This window comes from Meriones unguiculatus, chromosome 8, assembly GCF_030254825.1.
Source record: "Meriones unguiculatus strain TT.TT164.6M chromosome 8, Bangor_MerUng_6.1, whole genome shotgun sequence".
NCBI lineage: Eukaryota > Metazoa > Chordata > Mammalia > Rodentia > Muridae > Meriones > Meriones unguiculatus.
This window is the reverse complement of record NC_083356.1, coordinates 33,394,337-33,402,088: the sequence shown is the minus strand read 5'-3', so window position 1 is coordinate 33,402,088 and position 7,752 is coordinate 33,394,337.

Genomic DNA, 7,752 nt, shown 5'->3' with positions numbered 1-7,752 from the left:
CTGTCAGGAGTATGGCTGCTGTGGGTGTATTTGTGAACCTGCTTGCAACTATCTGCAATGCATGTCTAGAAACAGAATCACTGGGTCACGAGCTAACTTGGCTTAACTCTTTTGAGGATCTGCCCAACTATTTTCCGCAGCAGCAGTGCCATTGTTATCCTGGCAGCAAGGCCCAGGTATACCAGAGTACCCACCTCCTCATCAGCACTAGTAATTTTCCACTGATTGTGCTGACTTCAGCTATGGTGGCTGGGGAGTGTGGAGTGTCTGTCTTCTCAGGGTTGTTGTAGACTTGCCTTCTCCTAGTGGCCATGAATGCTCTCAAGGATCTTTTCTTGTATTTATTGCTCATTTGTATGTCTCCTTTAAAGAATCACTTACTCAAATAACTCCTTCATTTTTTATTTATTTATGTGTGTGTTGCACTCTTGTTGTGAATGCAGGCACCTATTTCACAAAGGATGTGGAAAACCCCCAGTGTTGGTTCTCACCTTCCACATTGCTTGAGACAAGGTGTCCTGCTGTGTACCACCACACTGTGTATGACAGGCTAGCTGGCCTGCAAACTTCCCAGGACTCTTCTCCCTCCATCTCCTACAGAAGAGGACCAGCAATCGAAAGAGACGGGCTACTTCATTAGACGTGTTCTGTTAGGGATTCTTTCATGCAGAGAGAGTAGTTTACCCACAGAGCCATCTCCCCAGCTCATTCTCTCTACTTTGAAATTGTATTGCTTGATTTTTGTTGTTACGTTGTAAGAGCTCTTTATATATTCTGGGGACCAGACCTTTTGAAGGGGATGTCATTCTCTCCCATCCTGTATATCTTTTAAAGGGTTTATTTTGGGAACTGGCAGGATGGTTCAGTGGGAAGACGGACTTGATACAAGCCTGTCGACCTGAGCTGAATTGACGTATCTCAGGATGGAAGGAGAGAACTAACTCCTCAAAGTTGTCCCTTGGCCTCCACATGTGAGCAGCAGCGATTGCATGGTCTCTGACCCCTCTTATGGAGGATCATGGGTAAACACACACACACTCACACACACACACAATTTATTTTTATTGCTAGTAAGAAATTATTCAGAAGCGATGACGAGGATTGTTGGCATCTTCTGTCACCTCACCTCTGGTCTTTATTTAGGACACGCTAGAAGGATATCTGAAGAACTTTACTCATGGTTTTCCATTTAATCTGGAGATTTGGCCATTCTTCCCTCAAAGTGGCAGAAACAGAGTGGCAGGGTTTTCTATCTACCTGGCCACTCTTCTCTGACCTAACCTGGCTCCATTCATCACTTAAAGCCAACGTGGCAATTTTTTGAGGATTCGTTACATGGTGGTTATGACAGGTGACAAACCGGGTCTCTTGGAATTATGACTCCCATTCAAATAAAACTTTATATCCTTTGACAGGCAGCAGCCAAGTGCCTCGCCAACTTCTAATAGCCGCCACCCTACCCTCTGCCTCTGCTACCCTTTGACTTCTTCAGATTCCATACCTAGGTGAGGTCATGCATCATCTGTCCTCCTGACTCATTCCATTGAATATGGTATCCTTCAGGTTCGTCATGCCAGGCTCACAGGATTTCCTTTATTTTCAGAGGCTGACAGAATTTTTGTGTGTTGTGTTCCTGCCTCCTCACCCACTCATAGGTGGGCAGGGTCACTAATGCTGATTCCATCTCTTGGCTGTGAGCAGTGTTGAGGTGAACACAGGGTGCAGACTCAGAATAGGAAGAGCTGGATCACACGGAAGTGCTATTTTTAGTTGTTTTGAAGAATCTGCACACTGTTTTCCACAGCAGCTCTACTGGTTCACAGTCGCACCAACACTGCACTTGCTGTGGCTTGCTCTTGGCTTGCTGTGAAAAACAGTGAAGGTGTAAGCTTGGAGCTAGAACGGTCACCATGATCCTCTGAGGGACTTGTGACATGGCTCCATTTCCTGTGCACCCTGCTCCGACTCATGGTGGGAGGAGGGTTCTTTCTCACACTTGACTTTGAGTTTAGCCATCTCTTTTGGTTTTGCATTGCTATGTAGAATATTGCCCCAAAATATAGGGCTCAAAGCAGCAATTCCCAGCTCACAAACCTATACTTGAGGCAGGTCTGGGTGGGGAGGGCTCTTCTCTGTTCCACATGAAACGAACTGGAGCATCTCTTTTGGGGTACAGAATACCCTCCCAACTATTTTCATGTAAGTGCTGAGTTGTTTTCTACCCAGGGTTCCTGTTCATGCCACAGTCTCTTCAGGATGTGTTGCTTTCATTTGTGTGATGTGTCTGAAAGTTATGGAACCAAGAATTCGAAGCTTCCACATTTGAAGAGCTGATTTACATAACACAATGATTTCTAATGGCTGAAGGAGTCACCAGCTTGTCCTGATCCATGGGAAGGGGAAACGCAATAGGGGGACTATCAAAGAATCTGAGGTTGTTTTTGATCTTCTTCACCAGGTGTTAGAGGACATGATAGGAACCAGATCTCAAATGTGCACTGACGTGGGAGTAAGTCTTTTCCTGTAGAACTCCTGCCATCCACATATGTGTGTCTGGTCAAGAGATGTGAGGGAAAGCAGAGAAGTGATGGATCCTGTGTAGACAAGAGCCAAGTGCAAGAGAGTTGAATCCTGGTCAATGAGAAGATGGTATGCGGCATAGTTGTGGCAATAGATGACGAGACATGTGCTGGCTTAGGTTTTAGGTGGAGCTGTTTATATACAACATGCAGATTGAATGGGTGAGTGATGAGACAGGTAGCAGAGAGAGGAATTGATGATGAGTTCATTTTGATATTATCTGACTAGAAGATAAAAATATTCTCTACGTATGCTGAGGGAACAGTGCTATGGAGCATGTGGTTATGAGCAATGTCACTTTTAGAAGCGGAAGGGCCCAGGCTGATACTGGATAGCTGTAGGGAGGAGGTGACATGATGAGACTTCTCAGGCCTCTACTTCAAGATCTGGGCACACCTGTCCTGTAATGTAGAACCACAGAAGAGCAGGGGCAGAGAGGGAAGGAAAGGCGAGGTGTGTGGTTAGGGTCTGTGGAGATGAAGAGCCGTTAAACATGCCAGGGCATCTCAGAAGGCAGAAGAATATGGAGCCCTAAGTGAGGAGAGTTTGTCTCCAGAGGTCAAGAGGAATGTTGCTAGTTTGTGAGAAGTAGCACAAGGTAGGGGGGTGGGGTTGGCAGTCCAGGTACATGAATGTGGTGTTGGGAGATGAGGGACCTGCCAAGCGTCCTAGAAGGATGTAGACAAGGACAGAGGCAAGCCATAGGAAGTAGGAGAGGGCTTCTGGCCCTTCAGTAGGGAAGGCACTTTTCCACATTTCTACCCTCTGGTGAAGTCTGATGGTGTCCTCCAGCATCCTGCTTGGTGTACCTGCCCTTCCATGGGCTACACCATCCCCTCTGCACACCACCTCCCACTCGGTCTGTTTCTCTTGGAGGCCCCAGCCTTCCCTGCCTGGCTGTCTCTCTGGTGATGTGCCTGGCCAGCGGCTCCCCTCTAAGATGACTCTGTGTGAAGCAAGGCTCAGAGATCAGTTCCCCTGGCCTTGAGGGCAGAACAGTTCTCACCATTTACGCAATCTTACACCACACTCAGCCCAGCTTCTCTCTGGGATTTGGTGATTTGGTCCACAGTTTCAGCAGACCTTGATGGTGTGTGTACCGGATGGCTATTCCAGGGTATAGTGGTGGGATAAGGACAATGAGCCTGAGTGCTCTGGTTCCCACTGCGGTCCTCTACTGTTGAGCTATGTGCCTCTGGGCTGAGTGGCTCACCTCTTGGAATGCTAGATTTCTGTAAAATGTGTATGTCAGTGAGGCTGCATACCCTGGGTCATGTGAGAAGCAGGTGAGGGACAGCCTAAAATCTGGGTGGAATGTTTAAACTCTCAGTAGGCTAGTGTTCATCTTATCTAAACAGAATTTTATGTGGCAGTCAATATGATTCTGACTCACCTGCCTACCAGGTGCCTGGTACTTTGCTAGATGCTGGGCTTTCCGAAGGAAAATCACCTCTAGTGTCTCTGCCTTTCAAAGTGTCTCTGAGAGTGGAATGATAGGGTGGATGGAATCTTGAGATACAAAGATCTTGTTCAAGCCATCTTTTATATACTTTGGGAACTAAAGCACTGGAGCGAGCACATGGAAGCAGCCACCCTGAAGTCCTTGAGAATGGACTTCAATCTATTTTCTTTCCATTGTTTTCTCCCTGATGCTCAAGGTACCATTCACCATCTCCGTAAAGGGCCCTCTGCCTTGGCTTGCACACAACAGCAGCTGGGGTGAGCAGCCTCCATCTCCATTCTCTGGTGCTGGGCCTCCTGTCCTCTGGGACACCTCTCTAGGGCCTACTGCCTGCACCCCTTAAGGTTTAACGCAGGGTGACCAGAGCAGACCTGCCAAGTTGTCACTAATGGGCTCTCAGTCTAGAACAGGATCTCTGAGTTTGGCAGAGGTGGTCAGTTGCCCTCAAGGACTCTAGAAATTCTACCTCACCATTCATTTCCCCTTTATGGTTTTGTTTGGGCAATGAGGCTCACGCTAGTCAGTGGACCTAGCATGGAAGTGATGGGTATCAGATCTAACTGGAGACATTTGAGAGTTTATGAGCCATCACCAGCTTCTTGTGCAGTGACCTTGAGGTCTATGTGCTGAAGGTGAAGTTGGTAATGTCTTTCATGAGAAAAAAATATACAGGGCAGGTTGGGTCAACACATGGGGGAAAACACAAAACCCCTGAAACTGCCCCAAGAAGAAATTAGCCTTGTTGTTCTAGGTTAGTGGGACTTGGAGCCCATTTGTTTTTCCAGCATTAGCCTGTCACAGCCTGACAGATACATAATAAGCTCTGGTTCTTTTTTCTTGGCTGAGTAGTTATGAACAGTGTGACCACAGGCAAATGTCATTACCATCTTGGGCACTCTGTGAGAATACCACTGCCATCCCAATCTCTTGGGAGAATTCAGGGAGAAGCATGATAAATGTTAAAGACATAGAAAACCTCAGAAAATGGCTGTCACATTGCTTCATGTCTACCATGCCATGTAATACCCTTTTACAGATTAATAAACCAAGGTTCAGAGAGGTCAGGCTATCTCATAGGCATACAGTTCAGAAATAATGGAGAGTCAAGAAAAAATTCCATATCCGGTGGTCCCAGTGAACTTAGGTTTCGGGGACCCATGGAAAAAGGATACCACAAAACACTTACCTTGTTCACATGGGCTAGGTGGCTTTTCTCTTACTGGGTCCAGACCTATTTTCTTGACTAGTTTACTTAGTTTAGTGACAGAGATAGTGATCTTATCTGAAAGGTGTTTGGCTTGCTCACGTGTAAGGCAAAGTCCTTTGAAGGTCTGAATTTGTTCCCAGGCCTTTTCTCCTGTGGATTTCAAAAGGTAAACTCAGCAGATGCAATCCTGACAAAGGTGGCTCTGTTGCACCCTCTGGTGGCCACCACCACTGGTGCTCTAAGTCAAGGTCAGAAAGACCTGAGCAGCCATGGGCTGGGCCTGCTTTACTGCCAAAAACCAGTGTGTACAGCTCCTGCCTAGAGTTCTTCTGCTAGGAACATCACCTAGAGTCCTTGTCCCCCATGTCACAAATGTCATACTCAGTGTTCAGGACACAGTGCCCAGCCCTCACTTTTGATTTGCTTGCTGGCTCCACCCTCTGACTCAACTTCCAAGTCTCCCTGAGCTTGCTTCTCTTCCTCAAGGTGCTATGCCTCATCAAACTGATGGGTATGAAGAGGCTGTAAACAACGACACTTTATTTTTATAGGTGTGACTGTTGTCTGGTTATCTTCCTGCTACTGTGCTTCCCACCTTGTCATGGCAGAGAACTTGTGTTGCCCACAGCCATCTCCACTGGCCATTGCCCTTGATGTTCTTGTGTTACACGAAGCAAATACTAAGCCTGCATTTGCTTGCAGTACAAACTGTGGGATTCCTCTTACTCTATAAAAGTCCTATCTCTAGATGCAGCCCTTTGACTCCCAGGACCCATGGATACCCTTGGTCCAACCACATTTCCTCTTGGGGGAAGAAACGCTCCATCTACAGGTAGGCCCAGACCAACTTGAGCTCCTTGCTTGGGACAATGCTTCCATAAAGCTAGTTCAAATGTTGGACTAGCTAGTACGGAGGAAAGAATATCTCAAGAGTTCAGGGGTAGCCACGAGGCCACCAGAGGAGGCTGGACCTAAGAGCTTGAGGCTGAGAATCTCTCAGCCCACAGAAGATCCATTTCAACAGTATTCATGAAACGCTGATCTGAGAGCTCAAAGCAGACACCAAGATCTTATTTGTTAGGTCTGCCACTGGCCAGGAGTATACCTGTGCTGAGCTGATGAGGAGCTGAGAGGAAACAGCTTGACTCTGACTGTGGCACACACTGCAGTGTCTGGGGGATGCACAGCTCTGTCTTCTGCCAGTTTTTCATCTTTTTATCATCCAATGACACCACCCAGAAAAGGACTCCAGCACCACTTTCCCATAGGAGTGCTTCTCACCCTGTCTCTGCTTAAGGCAACCCAGCCACTTCGCCTCAGCAGCCTGGCCCCAACCCCTGGCTGTGTGTGTTCCCTGTTGCTGGTGAGCTGCAGGTGGGTCGGTGTGATCTGACTCAGCTCAAACCTTTACACTGTTGTCCTCCATGTCCCACTGCATTCACACACATCCCTGAGGACTGGTGCCCTCTCTAGCTCTTTCTTCTACTTCCTGCATGGATGTCCCTCCTCAGATCGCTCCCTTACCTGGAGGCAGCTGTGATCCAGACTCAGGGCTTCATGGCCTGCAGCCTGCCTAGGCCCCACTCCTGCGATCACAGAGTGGGGACTCAGATCCTTCACCCTGCTTTAGGGCCACCTCTGAGGTGATGGAGAAGCTGACTGAGGAGGATAAGCATGCTCTCTTCTGCTACAGACTAGAGCATAAGGCTTAGCAGTGCAAGGAGCTATGGAAGGTCCTCTGCTTCATCTTGACCATTTGAAAGGTTTGTCTAGCTTCATGGTAGTACCTTATCCACAGTGGCCAGGCCAGAGGAGAGTGGCCAGCATGAGGTGGGAAGAGAAGAATAGGACCTCCAGTTTGTAGAATTGCTGCATAGGGTGGGGCTTCCTTGAGAACCTTGGGATCACAGGTCCAATCCCACTTACTCTATGTCTCAACAGCAGAGATTTAATTGTTTTGTTCTGGAGGCTAGAAAACTTCAATTAGGGTGGGTTCTGGTGAGGGTTGTCTTGGTTTATAGGTGCCTGTGATTTTACATGGTGGAGTTAGAGAGAAAGGGAGAATGATAGAGATGAAGAGGCGGAGGGAAAAGGGAGGCACAACACTGATATTCACTGTCTGTTTCTTGTTATAAGGACACAACCCCACCATCAAATCTGTCCCCAACCCCTTTCTCTTGAATTGTCTTGAATTGGGACAATTCAACTTGAATTGTCTCCCAAAGGCCTGATCACCAAATACCACAAGGAGTCACATGGAATTGGATTGGAGTTTCATTAAGGCTCTCTCTCTATATATGTATGTATGTGTATGTATTCACACCTTAATCTGCAGCACTGGAGCTGAAAGTTTTCAAAACACTAGATGTGAGAACCAGTAACAAGCAGCCTCTGAGAGATGATCTAGAACTAGGAGGAATTTAGCATGACACATGGAAGAAGATTCACTTTACTCTCTGGCAGGTTTTGGGCAGTCCATGAGGGGAAAGAAATCCATATGGTG